The sequence below is a fragment of the Pleurodeles waltl genome, chromosome 2_1, assembly GCF_031143425.1.
Source record: "Pleurodeles waltl isolate 20211129_DDA chromosome 2_1, aPleWal1.hap1.20221129, whole genome shotgun sequence".
NCBI classification, from domain to species: Eukaryota; Metazoa; Chordata; class Amphibia; order Caudata; family Salamandridae; genus Pleurodeles; species Pleurodeles waltl.
Genome location: NC_090438.1, coordinates 669043454 through 669060827, shown reverse-complemented (window position 1 = coordinate 669060827; position 17374 = coordinate 669043454). Strand labels below are relative to the sequence as shown.

At 44.0% G+C, this 17374-nt stretch overlaps 2 protein-coding genes across 6 annotated transcripts in view; one reads left to right on the top strand and one right to left on the bottom strand.

Moving 5' to 3' along the window:
• CXCR6 (C-X-C motif chemokine receptor 6) overlaps window positions 1-4860 on the bottom strand; it is a 34824-nt gene extending 29964 nt beyond the window's left edge. Inside the window, exon 1 of the mRNA XM_069216374.1 lies at window positions 4732-4860. The gene's annotated coding sequence lies outside the window, so the exon portion shown is untranslated. The remainder of the gene's footprint in view (window positions 1-4731) is intronic.
• Window positions 1-17374, top strand: part of FYCO1 (FYVE and coiled-coil domain autophagy adaptor 1) — a 733597-nt gene that overhangs the window by 541060 nt on the left and 175163 nt on the right. The window lies entirely within an intron of this gene.

Sequence of the window (17374 nt, the reverse complement as noted above, 5' to 3'; positions counted from 1 at the left end):
TGAGACACTGCCACCAGGCCTTTGGGAGGGCAGGGTATCCCTACCCTTCCCCCTATATGTTTTCCAGGACAGGTGACTGAGCCCTAAAAAGGTGTAGTTACATCCTTGTTGATGTGGTTGGAGCCAATCAGAACTTATCCTTAGAGCTTTTGTTTCGGCAGATCCTCTGCAGTGTGTTGTAGACATAAATTGTGAGCCTTAGTTTCTCAAAAACTACTGAACGGATTCACACCAAATCACAAAATGCGTGCTTTCTGGACCAAGATCTAGCTTTCTTCCAAATTCGGTATAATTCTCTTCAGCCATTTTTGGCTGCCAGGACTAATTAGGTCAGAAATGGGCCCCCTTTCCATTGTTTTTTATTTGCCCTGGGGGGTGGTGGTCCCTGGGCCGTAGGGGTCCGTGGCCCCCCACATATATCTATATAGAAGCACCAGGGGTGAAGATAGCCCCCCCCAGGCTATCTTCACATTGGAGGGGGGCTGCGCAGCTCCCGTCTTGGGGCCACTGATAGCCCTGTGGACTGCCACACCCAGGGCCGTCTCTTGCCCACCCTAGGGGACATAGCTGTGTGCCTTTAAAGCAGGTCCTGCTGTGAAAACCTGAAGTTTCATCTCTCTCCCCTGCATGTGTACAGGGGTCAGAGATTAAGGGCCAGATGTAATAAAGGATTTTACCCATTCTGTGTCTATGGGGAAAAAGCTTTCGTACATATGACCCTTAATGCTTCAGCAAGCACAGTGCTGCTACTAAAAGCAGCTCCATGGTTGCTGAAGCAACGGCACTGCAGGGGAAGCATTAAGGCCAGGTAGCCTATATGGGCATTTTATTATAATAAGTATTATTATTATTTTTTTTTTAAATAAATAAAAAAATATGTGGGGGAGCCTTTGCCGGCTCCCTTGCAGTCCTAGAATCCCAGAAAGCCCATAAAGGGTTTAATTATATATTTTTTTTAAAAAGCAATTCCCATAACTCAGTGTGGAGGTCGCAGACTTTTTGCTAACTGAAGACCGGTTATCAAGTGCGTTCAATCTGTGCACATTATTTCAGAAAAACCACAGACACAGCCCGACCACACTATTGTGTCACACTCTTATGCATGCCACGTGCAGGATAGCATTTGAGAAAAAAAAGCACTACAGAAAGCATGATCAAACACCTTGGGGGAAACATTGTAAAGCTAAAGCTTCAAATGATTCAGTTTGTGGAAAGAGAATTGGACGAAATGGGTCACAGCAAGCGTCAACTATAATTATCAAAACAGAAGCCCCAAATGCTTAAGCCAAGACATGCACTGTTGTATAAAATATTATTATTTGAAAAGATGAGTGGAGGGTGACACAGATATCTAGATCTCCGAGAGTCCAGTTCACAAAATGTTCTCAAAACTATTGCACTACTGTGTGATGTGGCAGAATAAACATTATGCTTTTCTTGGAGTTGAGGGGAGAATTGAAGGAAAGCTAATTTTGTATTTGAAGACTGCGTTAGAGCATCGCATGGAAAAAAACCTTTGGATGTACCTAGGGCTATTTGTGTAGCTTCCGCTGGTGTTCTGATGGAGTAAACAACCTGCAGAAGCCAAGGCCTTCTGTGCTGTGGGCCACACTGAAATTAGGTTTTATGCTTATATTTACCTGTCCAACAGCTGAAAATCACAACTTGGGATGTTAGTGGTGATCCAGATTTTGGATAGAAGAAAACCTACTGATGTTTATAAGGCGGACTACATGTTTATCGTCTCCATTTGCAGTGATGTACTCTGTTTCACTAACCTTCACTGACTCCCTTTTCTAGATTTATTGTTTTGTGTTTACTATGATATAACATTTTTCTATGGATAAAAATTGGTCAGAAATTCTAAATAAAAATGTCAAGGTCAAATTTGTTAATTGTTATTACCCATCAATTAGCTAAATGTAAATAATAATTGAGCTATTTTGTAGATGACTGTTTCCCAAGCCTTCTTTAAAAGCTTGTTGGAAGACCTCATTATTATGCCTGTCTCAAAGAACTCCAACGCGTATCCTTGTCTCACCCTTTAGTTGGACCAAATGTAAAAATAAAACTCAAAACGAAAGCAAAACAGTGAGGCAAATATAGAAAGTGAGTTTTAAACCATGTTTTAAAAAAGGTAAACTTTTGGGAGGCCACCCACTAGTTATGTCACAAAGAAAAACAAAAGAAAATGGATAAAATATCCTGATTGCAGCCACTCTAAGGCATCATTGATTCAGGCACTTATTCTGACAGATGTGGCTGCAGTTACAATTTGTATCTTTGTTTGCCACACTACCTTTTAAGCCATTGTGCGGGATATAGGATTAGGCTTTCATTATGGTTACTGACTATAATGTCATGACCACATTTCAACTGGATATAGAATTTGGCTTCCATAAAGGTCACTGGTTTTAATGTCATGACCACAGTTCACCAGATGTTGCATTCTTGAACTGGCTGGCAATCAACAGATGAGTAGAATTAAAGGCACTGTTGCATTTATTTAGACGGAGGAGCAAACAGTGCGTACAGATACCCTGTAAATACACCTTAAATAACATTTGTACCAGGCTGAGCTTACTATTTGCTCCTAGACTACACTTATATGCAAATAAATGGGAAACGGCATGCACAGACGGTGTTTATGCATGTTTGGCACATTATTACTGGTTGAGTGCTTGTTAACAAATGCAGTTGCTACAAGGCACACCCTACAATTGCTGACAAAGGAGTGAGCACACTTTCTGCTAACCTCTTCATTTAAGTTCTTCTTCTTCAACCAGGTATAGTATGTTAACCAGTGCTTAATTTAAGCTGGTGGTTGCAGATGGGTTCCTCCAACACTTATTTTTGGGGACCAGCAGAAATTTCTCCTCATCATACTTCAACCCAGAGCAAGAGGGAGAAAAACGCTAAGACGGCAAGAAAGAGTAAGCAATTATAGAAAACTGTGACAAAGGGAGAAAATAGGACACTGCCAGGGATAAAGTGTCAAGAAGTGTCTGGTGGTGGGTTAAAGAGGCATGTGGTGTAATCAAGACTATGCAGCCTTGGCATTCAGTACCCCAACCTTCAGTTGCGACAGCCGTGGGCTTCTGAGAAGAACTTTAGGCCCCAACACATATACTTTTATAAATTAAGCACTGATATTAACTAGTACTTTCCATACCCAGAACAGATGCACACTCATCTCGAAAAGCACTCATGAAAGTTTCTCATTTTCAAATCCTCAGGTCTGTTGAACACATAGTTGTGAAATATTTCACAATAGCCTTCTTTATTACTTCCATGTAGTCAGTATTGAGTGTCCCATCTGAACTAGCTTTCCAGGTGGGACCCTTTAAAGGACCAGAAGATGGGCCTGTTTACGAACTTGACGGAGGGGAATACTCTGTCACAAACGTGACAGGTATCCCGCCCGCAATATTACAGATTCCATTATATCCTATGGAACTTGTAATACGGCGGACGAGATATCCGTCACGTTTGTGACGGAGTAATTCCCTCCGCCATGCTAATAATCAGGCCCTCAATGCCGAGACAGGTATTCTTTCTCAGGTGTGTACGACTTAACATAATGCCCCACCCCCCCACCCACACCCCCAAAACAGATGCCAGTCGATGAGTCATAGGGCACAAGGAATCACTTAAGCTGGATAATATTTACCCATAGTTTGGCTGAAATTGTCGGAAATTTGTAAAAAGTCACTAAAGGTGCAGTGAGAAATCTGATGGGGCTGTGTAAGAGGACACAGTATTATTAGTTATCATGTTTTTCCTTTCATGAACGTAGCTAAACGTATTACAGTCGTTTGATTTTAGGTTTACTGTGCTATGTTTAATAAAAAATCTGCTAGGTCTTGGAGCTGAGTCACTCATGTACCTCTCATGGCTAAAGCACATCTGGTCACTCACTGCACATAATTAACCCACAGCGTAGACGATGACCCTTATGGGTCGGCTACCTTGCACCCGAACACTGCCTGTTCTGTTGGGGGATCGCATGCACACACAGTCACTACAAACAAGATCTCCTATCTTGTGAAAGGACTTCACGCGCAGAAAAACGTCACTGTCTGATTGGTTGATTGCCTGACCACATTTTAAGAGTTTATTTTTCGCTGTAAAGCCCAGCCTGCGCTGTCCTAGGTAACCTCACGTTTAATTATTCTATGAAGCATGCCTCTTTTTTAAATTCTATTTGGACTTCTATTTTGTGACCAATGAACATGTCATGCTTTAGAACGACAGGCCTGTTTTTGGCATGCTCAACCAATGGAACGAAAGACGTTTTGACATAATTTGAAATCAGACTTCCAAGTAGCGGCTCACGCGTCATACGAACTCACATTTTAATTGCGTCATGATCTTTATAGCAATGTTCTTTTTTCATTGAGTATTCTAAAATGATCCGTGCGTGCAGCCCTATATTTATAAATCTATGTGCCACGCATGGATTCGTAGCAGTTTTGCCAGTGACAAAAACGTTGTCAAAAGTGCAACTCCATATCAGATGTCTTCTTGATAGGAAAGCTGGAGTGCTAAAACTGTATCTCTCGTGTCCCCGAAGTCATGGGCACCTGTGTGAAGGAAAGTTGTTTCAAAAGACGCCTTTTCAGCATTCAGTCAGATAAATGTGGAATGAATAAAGGCAGTCATCGACATTCACCTCCCCTATATTGCAGATTTGATAACTTATTCTAAAACACATACACTTAGAATCCATACCTCAAAGTAAAGCTCCACTCAACAAAATATTACAACACTGATACCGGTCGTAGGCAGTCTCTCCATCAAGAAGGGGAACTTGACAGAGGAAGGAAGTGTCTTCTCTTGCGGCGTAAGATGAGTGTCTGCTTTAGTGGCTTGCTCTCTTCTTTATGGCAGAAGACAGAAAAAAGTAAGCAACATCAGGAAGTGATATCACAAATATATCATCCCTCCTCAGGTGGTCCGCGACTGTCTAAGTGTACAATTCACTATTTTAAAACATACTGTAAAGAACAAGGAATTTGAAATTAGAGGCTAAAAATTAAAACGGTTTTGATTCATGGGAGCAGTGCAGGTCCATCAAACAGAATATAGTATGAGTGATGTCTGGCTTCAATTGAACGTACAAAAGTTCCAACCTTCCTATTAAATTTTTTTTTTTTTTTTTTTTAATTTGTATTTGTTTGCACATTAAATAAAATGTGCTGTCATTTGTGTAATTGTTTGATGAATGCTTGTTTCTGTATTTTTTGTGTATTGTTTTGTGCTTCGAATCATCAACAATGTTTAGGCTGAGGTCTGTGGCTTCTATTAATGACTCGATGGAGGGAGGGTTCACCGATTTTGATAATGATTCATTGAGGGTCCCCGGGTTCCAGTAATATAAAGTGTGGGTCTACAGATTTCAGATGGTTGGGAACCACTGTAGTGGAGTAGTCCTCTCTCACCTAATGCTATTGGCTGTATGGCTGTGTACTTCAAACCCTCACTCGACTGCTTTGATTTTTATTTGTAGCCTACTCCTGTTGATTTGCCTTCCTTTTGGGTTTGGATTCTGGAAATAAAATCCTAGGGAGTTCTTGGAATGTTATGTTTGGAATGTTTTGGGATGAGACTGGCAGTTGGAGCTGTTTTCCCTGGCTGGTTCGCCATGTCTCCTGAGCTTCTTTCCGTTAAAGAAAATAGACATCAGTTCTATGCACCTGATGTGTACGGATCTTCCTTACAGTGGCAACGAGGTCATGACTGACTGAGGCACTGTTTCAGCAGTTGCGGAGCGTGGCAGTTTTGGCTCACTTTGCTGCCCACTTCTCGGGATGCAGATCCACCTGCATACAGAAGAGTCTGTGTGGCGAGGAGCTCTAGTCCCGGAGTAAACACAGCCATGGCCCTGTCTGGGGTAATATGGACTCCAGCCAATTTTGGGCCTCTTGCTTTGCCTGACCACATGTGTATACCTGCATGGCACATCTCGTGATGTATGCATGACATGCACTCAGCCCAAATTTCCTTGGTGACCACAACACTTTCCTCACATGTCCATTGGCATCGCTTTGCAATGACGCTTTCAGTACGACGGAACAGCTGATTGCAGTTAAGTGTTTGTGCATGAAGGATTGCAGTGATCTGCACACCATTTACCAAGTTAATAAACCACAATTGTGTGTTTGTGAGAGTGGATGAGTACTGCATATGGCGGATCGCGGTGATCCGCACACCATAATTGACAATTTTGCAACAAGACATTCCTTTGAGCCCTTTTTCTTCTTATAACATATAAGAACATAGTGTAAACCTTTTATTGTGAATACACTCATAATTAGTGATTTAGGGCAGCAAGCAGCAGAATATTCTACCACCCCCTGCCTTTGTGTCAATCCCATGTGCACCCCAAACTGAATGGGAACAGTAGCAGGAGGATTTTGAGGCCTATTTGGAGGTCATAGAAGAGGTGATTTTTATGCAAAAGAGCAAGTATGCCATTTTAAAGCATTCTTTAGGCCCGGGAGGCAGGAAAGTGTTAAAACATCTTTCTTGTGTCAGTGTGATAGAAAGGGAGATGTTTTGGCTAAATATGCAACAGCCATCAAGACTTGAGATTCTTAGTTCAAGAAAACGAAATATATTATTATATAAAGGCATACATTTTATGCCAGACATCAGCTTTCTGGTGAATCCATAGAATCTTATGTGGGAATCGTTAAGGATTTTGGCAGTCATGCACTTACATGGTTCGAACCGCGGAGACGATGCTGGACCTCCGATCCCAACTGGGGCAGATTAGTGAAACAAGTAACAACTGTCTGGTTCCAAAAACTGCCCGCAGAGGGTAAAGGGAGGTAGGATAAAACAAGAAAAGATGAGCTCGTGTCACGGAAGGAACTGCTCGGCTGTCTGTGCGCTACCTAGTAGGATCAGGGCTCCCTGGACCTCGTAATCCTCAAACAACAAGAAGCAATATTACCCATAGGTTTTCAACTCAAAATGATCTTTAAATATTTTACACTATTTGTACACTTACAAACTTCATCATAAGTATTGCATGAGAGAGCAGAAACCATTTCAAGAATAAACTGATGATTTTCTGGCACTCCAGAACATACAGATTTCCGGTTCTAACCCAAATACAACTTCAAGATCTAGAAGTTTCTCCCAAAATACTGGCTTAAAACTTGTCAAGAAAAACAGTGGCAGACTTTCAGTTCTGATACAATAGAGTCCAGAGCACTGGCCTTCATAGGGGTTAATACTCAAACAGTGTCCAGTATCCAAAAACGTGCTCACACCTTCAAAAGGATAAGCCTTTGGATTATTGCTAACCTGTGGATTAGTGCACACTAACCTGAGGGGGAAGCATTTATCCATGATACTACTTGAAGTGAAACCCGAAGATGACAGGAGTCTTGGTACAAGAAACTCAAGAGAAGGCAGAACCGTAGCCCATAAAGGAAGACACTGGAAGTGTCGCAGACGCCTGGATCACGGAAGCATCAGGAAGGCTCAGAAGACTGGAGGCACTGGAGGTTCAGAGCGACTCAGGAGGTGAGTGCAGGTAAGATATTTGCGCAGGACTGGAACAAGGCCAAGCACTGATGCAGTTTCAGAGGGGTATTTATATATGGAAGAAAATAGTGTTCCAGGAAAGGCATGTGTCCCACGTGGCAGCGTGGAAACTTCCAATGAACCTGAGGAAGATCATGGGGTCATTATGAGTTATTTGCCGCCACCTCACCGCCAGGGCAGTTAAGTCCCCGCCGGCCCTATTATGAATTTCCCGATGGGAAGGCAGGCGGAAACAGTGGAAATAGGGCCTTTACATTGGCGCAGCTCCTAATGGAGCCAGCACCAATGTGGCAGTGCAGCAGCACTCATCGCGCATTTCGGGGCAGTGAAATGCAGAACGGGGCTATGCATATGGGCCCCTGCACTGCCCAAGCTAGGTGCATGGGCAGTGCAGGAGTCCCCAGGGGACCCGAGTCACCCATTCCACCAGCCTTTCCCTTGCGGTGTAAACCACCAAGAAAAGGCTGGCGGAATGGGACTCATAATCCCCAGGGCAGCGCTGCATGCAGCCCTGCCCTGTCGGATTTGAAACACCGAGACCGCCATGCTGCCTGGTGGCGGCGTTTCAACTGTGGCGTCTCCGCTATGGTTATAATATGGCGGGCGGACTGCCACTACCGCGGCGGTCTGCCCGCCACTGTGAGTCTGGCAGTCCGTGGACTGCCAGACTCATAATGATGGCCCATGTGTTAGATACCAGACACCAGTGCTGATTTCAGGTGCAAACAGTAACTGGCAACAATTATAACGGAACCCAAGTGCATGATGGTACAATTCAATGGATCACAGTGGATAACATAACTTGTCCTAAAAGATACATGATAATCTGCAGGAGCAAAACAGACTAAACTTGCAAAGCACCAGAACAGGAGGGGTCAATGGTTCAAGGTTCCGGAAGGGAGGGGAGGCATGGAGTGCTCGAGACAGGAAGGTGCCACAAGAGAAGGATGACATGAACCCAGCAAGTAAAACCCACAGCAAATAGGTCACAAGAAGGAGTCATGACAGGCTGCTACATGTAACTACGGAGTGTTGAAGGAAGAGATGATCAGGGATCAGATTGTAGAAATAAAAAGATTAATGAAAAAATTGTTGACAACAGATAACCTAACCCTGTACAGTGCTGCTGATATCGTTAGTAACATAGAAGAAGTTCTCATGTGCATACTATTCAAGAAGGTGACTCCATAAAATTTAGGGAAACGAAATTGAAACAAAAAAAAGTAATGGAATGTTATAGGTGTGGAAATCGAAATTATTTGGGCAATTCTCCTGTTTGTCCTACTGCTGATAAAAAAGTGTGAAGTTTAAGAAAAAAAGGGCACTTCGCTAGGGTGTCCAAATCTAGCAGCGACAAGAGTGTTTCTTAACACAGTTGAAACTGTTGGTATCAAGGAAAACCGCTCTGAATAAGATGATGAAAATGTGTTTTGCATACAATAGGCAGTGGAGGAAGTTGAAGGAGGTTTGTACCTTGATGTGAGGCAGATAGTGTTGGAGAATGTAAAAGAATGTTTTGCTTAGTGAATGTAGCAGATGTTCCTGCCAAAATGGTGGCTGATTAAGGATCCTTTTTTACTTTGATTGGCATGAAGGAATGGGAAAGATTTGAATACATTACTTTTGAATAGTCGAATGTTCGACCACTTGCATATGGAGGGAAGTCTGTGCGTGTTGTGGGTGAATTTGACATAGTATTGAACTTCGAGGAAAACAAGACACAAGCCACCATGTAGGTGGGCAAGTATGAGTCATGTCTTTTGTGTTGTCTAGAACAAATTAAATTGGGAATAATCTTTGATAAAAACAGTCCGAAGCAGATATTGTTGAAGGAAGAGTGCGTGCAACTGTGAGTGAGGGCACGTTGGTGAAAGCATTCCCAGAAGTTTTGCAAGAAAAATTAGGAACATTTAAGGGGTTTTCTCATCAGATTATATTAAAGTCTGGGGCTTCTCTGGTGGTGCACAATGTGAGACATTTGCCTCTAACCCTCTGGGAGGAGCTCAGGAAAGAGAGGAAAGAAAATCTGTGAGATCAGGCTTTCAATGAGGCCATTGAAAGTTTTCAGTAATTATCCCCAATTGTACTAGCAAGGAAGTCTAAATGGTCATTGAGGATGTGCATCAACTTAAGGGACATCAACGGAAGAATTAGGGTGGACAGGCAGCTTCTACCAATTATAACTGAGATGCTTGCCTCCTTAAAATGTGCTAAAGTGTTCACAGCTCTAGACATGACAGCAGTCTACCACCAGATTGCTTTGAAGCATGGGTCAAGACACTTAACATCATTTGTCATGCCAGAAGGTGCATTTAGGTTTAAACGCATGCCATTCGGTTTGGCTTTAGCCTCTTCTTTTTTCCAGAGTTGTGGAGGTGTTGTATAGGGGCACACTCAGCGTTCATTGTTTTCAGGATGACATTTTGATTTTTTTGTCAGTCCTGGATAAAAAGGGCATGACGTTGAGGGCAGCTATGTCCAAATTTGATGTTAAATGTGTGGACTATTCGGGCTACAAAATATCAGAAAAAGGGGTGAACCAAAAGAAAGTTTAGTGAGGGCAATATCCAAATTTCCTGCTCCCACTAACAAGGATCAGGTTTGTTCATTTTTTGGTATGCTGGAATTCTGTTCCCGTCTTATTACCAAATGTGCTGAGAGAACCAGCAGCCTGAGACAATTGCTCAAAAAGAATGAGAAGTTTGTTTGGAGTAAGGAGGTAAGCAGTGAATTTGAAGTGATCAAGAAGGAAGTTGCGTGCGCTATTCCTTTATAATTGTTTGACACACATCATCCCTCAATTATAGTCACTGATGCCAGTCAATATGGGATAGGGGCTGTGTTGTTGCAAACGTTTTAGGGGAAGAATGAAGTGGTAGCCTTTTCTTTTCTTGCCTTGAGGGGGCTGTAACGGGGTTCCGGAACCCTTTCCAACCTCCACATGGTCGGGGCCAACAGAGAAGTGCCCTGGGTCGCACTCCTAAGACGTGATAAACAGGAAATGGAAGCCAACGCGGGCTGGGCTGTCACTGTGGAACCCACCACGGAAGAAGACGTGACCGAGGAGGATACCGTGAGAGGAGGGGACAGCGAGGCAGAAGGATCCCAGAGAGCAGTACAGAGACGGACGGTGAGAAGGAGGAGCAACTGGAGGAGAACAACAAACGACCAGAAAGAGAAGGCTCAACAACCTGGCATATCCCTGGAGGGACGTGGCTGAACTAGGTATGTGCCCATATACAGGCTTGGAATAGCATTTGGCCACAAACAATAGAGACAAGGAGAACAATAAAAGAAAGCAAAGGGGGAGGGAAGGAGACCAAAATAAATGTTTTTTGGGGGGTAAAGGGCAAGGAGCACATAAAAGTTATTCTTGTGTTATTTTTTTTTTCTTTTTCATTCTACCCACACGAGGTCACTGCACTGAGCACTTATAAAAGAAAGAGACATTTATAGGGAGTGCACACCTATCCCATCCCTAGAGTAGATGAACTAATCGAGAAATTACTGAATGCCCAATATCTGTCTACATTAGACCTCACCAAAGGATACTGGCAGATACCTTTAAACCCTCAGGCAAAAGAAAAAACAGCTTTTCCACCCCTTCAGGACTCTATCATTTTACCATACTTCTGTTTGGTTTACATGGAGCAACATTTCAATGGCTAATGGACAGAATACTAAGGCCCCACACGGAGTATGCCGCTGCATACTTGGATGACATAGTTGTATTCAGTGAAACATGGGATCAGCACCTATTCCATTTATCAAACATTTTCCATACACTACTTGAAGCAGGGTTAACAGCCAACCCAGAGAAGTGTAAACTAGCAAGAAATTCTATTGCCTATCTTGGTTATAATATAGAGAGTGGGCACATAAGGCCACAAGTTGATAAAGTAGACGCCATCATGAACCTACCACCACCAAAAAAAAAAAAAAAAAAAGATACACTCTTTTCTGGGATTAGTGGAGTATTATTGTTGGTTTTACCAAATTATTCTACCCTGGCAGCTCCATTGACCAATCTCCTAAAAAGGGGACAATCAAGGAAATTTAGCGAATTAACACCTGTCCAAAAGGAGAGTTATAATATTTTAATGAATTTTCAAACACAGAAACCTGTGCTTCACTGCCCTGATTTTAAGAAAGCCTTCTGTTTGCAAACTGATGCTTCTCATGTTGGTATGGGAGTGGTATTATCACAGGAAGACGATGAGCGTAGAGCACACCCGATAGTGTTTATTAGTAGAAAGTTGCTGCCAAGACAACAGCATTACCCAACCATAGAAAAATAATGTTTAGCTATCAAATGGGCTATAGAAAACCTCCAATACTATCAACTGGGACACCCATTTACCTTGATTACAAACCATGCCCCTCTAACGTAGTCGGCATGGCATAAGGACACTAATTCTCGTATATTGCGCTGGTTTATGGCCCTACAACATTTTGTGTTCCAGGTGTGACATTCCCCAGGCCCCCAAATGGTACCGGTGGATTTTCTTTCACGACATCCCTTGGATCAGGGACACAAACAGCCCTATTCAAGAGAGGGCGGGTGTAACAGGGTTCAGGAGCCCCTTCTGACCTCCACATGGTCAGGAAGGGCAGAGAAGTGCGTAGTCGTTTTCACCAACTCCCTCACAACCCTGAAACTATATAGCAAAGAAAGAGAGAAAACCCCACACTTAACTTCTCTTTCTATATCTTCTGTTTCCTCCTTGTTCACCGGAAAGACATCCAAGAGATCCCAAGGAGTGCCTGAAAGAAAAACCAAAACATAAATAAAAACTATTCACAACAGAAAAGAAATAAGGAAAAAGAGAGACAGTTTCGCTTATGTGAAAGAATGGGAGAAACTATAAGAAAAAAAGAAAACAAAGAAAGAATGTGGAAGAACAGAAGAGAAGGGGAAAAGCAGAGAAACTAATAAGATTTTCAAGTATTGTTTTTTTTTGTTTTGTTTGTCCTCGAGTATGGGAAGAAGAACATCATCATCACAAGAACAATAATTGAAGGAGCCACAATATATCTACATTGTATCTACTTTTATTTATGAAGGGAAGGATCTTAGCGGACAAGCCCACTACATGGGCAGAGAGTACATACTCTGTCATTGAACTTGTTGGTGAGGGGGTCAACCATTTCAGGAACTACCTATGAGGTGTAGAATTCACAATCAGGATGGACCACAAACCCTGAATTAACCTTTTTACCAGTAGGGATGCTTTTAATGCTATGCCACGTATTGCTATATGGCAGTTGAGGCTGTCTGAGTTTCAGTACTGTGTGGAGTACATTTCGGGCGTGAGAAATATTTTTGCAGACTGTCAGTCCCATTTACTCTTAAGTGATGTTTAGGAAGCTGTAGATACTGATGCTGAGGACTTTGGCATGGTGGATGCAATATCCAGAATTACTGAGGGGTGCATTACAGAGGTTGAGTGGGGACAAAGATTTACTGGATGTCAGGAGCCTGATTGGCAAGAACTGGCCCAAAGACAAGTCTTTTGTACATGTGGACGTTTACAAGCATGTCATTTCTGAGTTACACATAGTGGATGGGTTGCCTAGAAGAGGTGATAACTTTGATTCTACCCAGTGGGATTTGTGGCGAAGTGTTGGAGCTAGCGCATGAGGGCCATCTAGGGATGAGAGCCATGAAACGGAGGATTAGGGATAGGTATTGGGCATTGGGTCTGGACAAAGAGGTGGAGCATTTTGTGAGGGGGATGAATGGCAATTGCCTTTAGTGACAAGTCTCAAGTCATTGTTACAAGTCGGGTGGATACTGTTTCCATTCCTGACAGAGTGTGGTCTAAACTGGGTATCAAAATAATTGAACCCCTCAACTTGGTGAAGAAGAGCTGTAGCTATGGAATTGTACAGATTGATTACTTTTGATGTTGGCTTGAGGTAGAATTTATGAGGTCATCTGACTCTTCTGAAGTAATTAGATTTCTGCAAACAGTATTTATGAGAGAAGGTGCGCCTGATGAGGTTGTGACGAATAATGGTGTTCAATTTACTTCGGGTGACTTTGACCAACTCTTGTCCCAATGGGATGTGAAAGATACTAAAAATGTCTTTGTACCACCCTCACAGTAATTCCCTGGTTGAGAGGTGTAATAAAGTCATCAAAGATAACAACATTCAGTTGTCTATTGCCAGTGGTTTGGGGCCAGGAAATAAAAGACTTGCTGTGGGCAATTTGCACCAGTCCCAATTCTATCACAAAAGTATCTACTTTCACCCTTTTTAAGGGCCGTGAACCTGCCACTAAGTTAGCTGGTCCATGGATGGGGGGGGGGTTTCCATGAAAGAGAGAGACCTAGCTTCTGTAAAGTTGAGATGAGAGATAACGCACAAAACGTACACTAGCGTTGTAAGACGGGAAAGGGCTCATACTTTGTCCATTAAACTAGGATATATGGTAAGATTTTGGCTTCCTTGTTTTGGGGTTATAAGTCAGTCCAGACTTTCCCAACCAAAGAAAGTAATGAAAGTCAAGTATTGAGTTGTCATGTTGGAGGACAAGTGGTGGAACAAAAAGAGGCAGCAATGTGCATGTGGTTTTGTGATTGGGGTCGCGTTGTGAGTGCTGGTAATAGGTATGTTTTAAGGCCATCCTGTGTAGGGAGGTGTCTCACAAAATTCCAGGACTATGTGTAATCTGCCTCTTAGTACAACTGACTACTGTTCCTCTCTTCTTCTTTCCTGGTTTACAGCCCAAAAAAGCATGCCACTATCTCGCAATCATCTCTTCTCTTACCCCTCCCTCTATACTGTGTGTAGGTTTCCTTCCCTGCAGCATCTGTTTTGAGCTGCTTGGACCTTTTGGGTTTCCGCCCATCAGCCCAGCGGGAAAGTGGCAGCAGCATTGTCGCCAGCTCGTAATTGAGCTGCCGGCAATGCTGCCGCCCACAGGGGGAACCAGCACCCTCGCAATGCTCACTATCTGCACAGAAGACAGTGAGCATTGCGAAGGTGCTGGGTAGGGGGGGCCCTGCACTGCCCATGCCAAGTGCATGGGCAGTGCAGGGGCCCACCTGTGGCTCCCTGCACCTGTTCTCCACCAGCCTTTTCATGGCAATGAAACCGCCATGAAAAGGCTGGTGTAGAACCAGGTTGTAATCAGCAGGGCTGATTGCGACCTGCACCTGCCGTCAACCCGTCGGGATCACTGATCCCAGCGGAGACGTTGGTAACCTGGTGGTTTGACCGCCAGAGTCGTACTGTGTTGGTGGGGCCACCACAGCAACGGCGGTCCTGACCGCCACCGTGAGTCTGGAGGTCCAGTGACCACTAGACTCATAATCAGGCCCATAGATTTGTCACATTTTTAAGTATTGCCAATTTCTGTAGGTTATACCAAAAATATTGCTAGGTCCCAAAGAGGACCTGGAAGTCAGTGGAATGATTTAGTTTCCATAGCCTGTTAATGTTTTATTTTTAAAGCCATGTGAGTGAGTCAGGCTCACCTAGGAGAAGTACAGGATGTTTAAACTCCTGTGCTGGAAGTTAGGCCATTGCAGGGCTATTTGAGCTTTTTAGAAGCTATTTGTGGTGACCATATGCCATCTGTGCATTGCAGGTGTTTTAAGCTTTGAGAGAAGGAAAGGTGCTTAAGTCACCAGTTGGTAGTTATAGTTAGGGCCTAGTTTCCATTGAAAAAGCGTTTTTTTTTTTACTTGCTTTTATCTTTGGCACTGTTTGACAGATTTTCACAACATTTTCCAAACAAATTGCTCCCTATAATTTTGTTGTATATGGAAAGTTTTAGGGTGATCCATCAAGCGGGAGCCGAGAAAAAGGGGTGGTCAAAAAAGTGTTTCCCATTATAATTCTCATAGAGATTTTAGATATCACTGCAGCCCGAACTGCTGGACACAATTAAACCAAATTTGTCAGAAAGATAGCTCTTGGCCCAGAAAGAGTGCTTTTTGTTATTTGGTGTTATTTAAGATATTTACAGAAAAACTAATTTGTATATCTAGGGTCATGACACATTTGCTACTACTGCCGATCTCGTGCAGAGATAGGATTGGTTGCCAACACTTCAACCAGTACCTTAACCCTGCCTCACTAGCCTTGGTGCAGATGTCCCCAAGGATTAAAAAAAAGTGGCAAAAATCTCAACTACTGGCACAATTTTCTTTAAAAAAAAAAAAAAAGCAAACATGGTCTCCATGCTTGCTTTTATTTTTGCCCCCCGGTGGGCCTGGTCCAGGGGCCATTGCCTTAAAATAGGAGTGGGGTGCCTGGGGCCTCCCTCCTAGTGCTTATCAAAGCCCCAGTAACCGCCACCTCCCAGTGATACTGCTAGTTAACTATGTGGGGGTGCCCAGGTCTAAAGTTTATAAATTAATGCGGGGGTCAGTGTGGTCACCCCGAAGGCCGTTGGACCGTCACATCCCCAAGGCACTAAAAAATATGTACAGTAATCTGGTGACATTGACGTGGCCATGTGCGGCAGTGGTTGAATTAACATATAGGCCCTCATTACAACCCTGGCAGTTGGTGATAAAGTGGGGGTAATACCGCCAACTGGCTGGTGGTAAATACCACCAAATTATGACCATTGAAGAAACAGCTCAGACAGACAGCCACTTTAACGGAATCAACAGGCACAATGGTGGTAACCGCCTACAGCCAGGCGGAAGACAATGTTCCGCCCACTGCTTTAAGACACACCAATCCGCCACCTTTTCGGGGCAGTACAAACGACATCAAAAGCCTGGCGGAAACACTGCACAGAAGGGAAAGGACTCACCTGTGGAGACTCAGGAAACAACCACGCCACCAAGAAGCACGAGCTGCATGTCTTCCCCATGCTCTTCTACGTGCTGCTCCACTACGAACACCAACAACGGTGAAGACTGTGAGTATAGCCACCTAGCACACAGGGGAGGGAGGGAGGAAAAAGAGAGTGACACACACACACAACACCCCCACCCCCAACACCATACACACAGGAAGATGCAGCAACATAACATATTTACCCCTTACCCCTCAGGAATAATGCAAGGACAACTACAATATAAAGAGTGTTATAAGATAAAATAGTAGCAATACGTGCATCCAAATCAAAAAGTATATGCGTGCATCCAAATCAAAAAGTATATACATATTTTCAAATGTAGGGACACTGGCCAGTCCTCAATGTTTGTGGGCCACAGGGCCACATTACAAAGTCCAAGGCCCCACTTTATTCCTGCAACAACACAGAGAGAACCCTGCAGGGGCATCAGGTCGAAAATAGGCAGGCACCTCAGGGGGATGGAGAACGGGGGGTCACCTCAGCCGCAAGATGGTACAACGCCACTGGTCCTGGGGGGGCAGCATGTCCTGTGCTTGGTCCTGGGAAGTTCAAGGCCACAGTCACTCAAGTGGGTGACTTGCCCACATGCTCTGGAGGAGCCAACATGCCCATTACTCTGTCCTGGGGAGTGCAAGGCCACAGTCTCTCAAGTGGGTGACTTGCCCACTGGTTCTGGAGGGGGCATCGTGCCCAAAGAGCTTCATCCTGGGGAGGATGGGGTGAGTGGATGGCATCTCCACTGGTTCTGGAAGGGGCATCGTGCCCTGCGATGCAGATCTTGGGGAGTGCAAGATCACAGTCTCTCAGGTGGGTGTCATGCCCACTGGACTTACAGGGGGCAGGCCGCACAACAGTCCATGGACGCAGGTCTACAGAATGTCCGCTAACGGTGACGGCTGTTCAGTGGTGGCAGTGGTGCTGCTTCTGGTGGTGGTGGTGGGGGGAGGCTCCAGCTCATCCCCTGCAGCCTCGGACAGCTGCCCACTGGTGCTG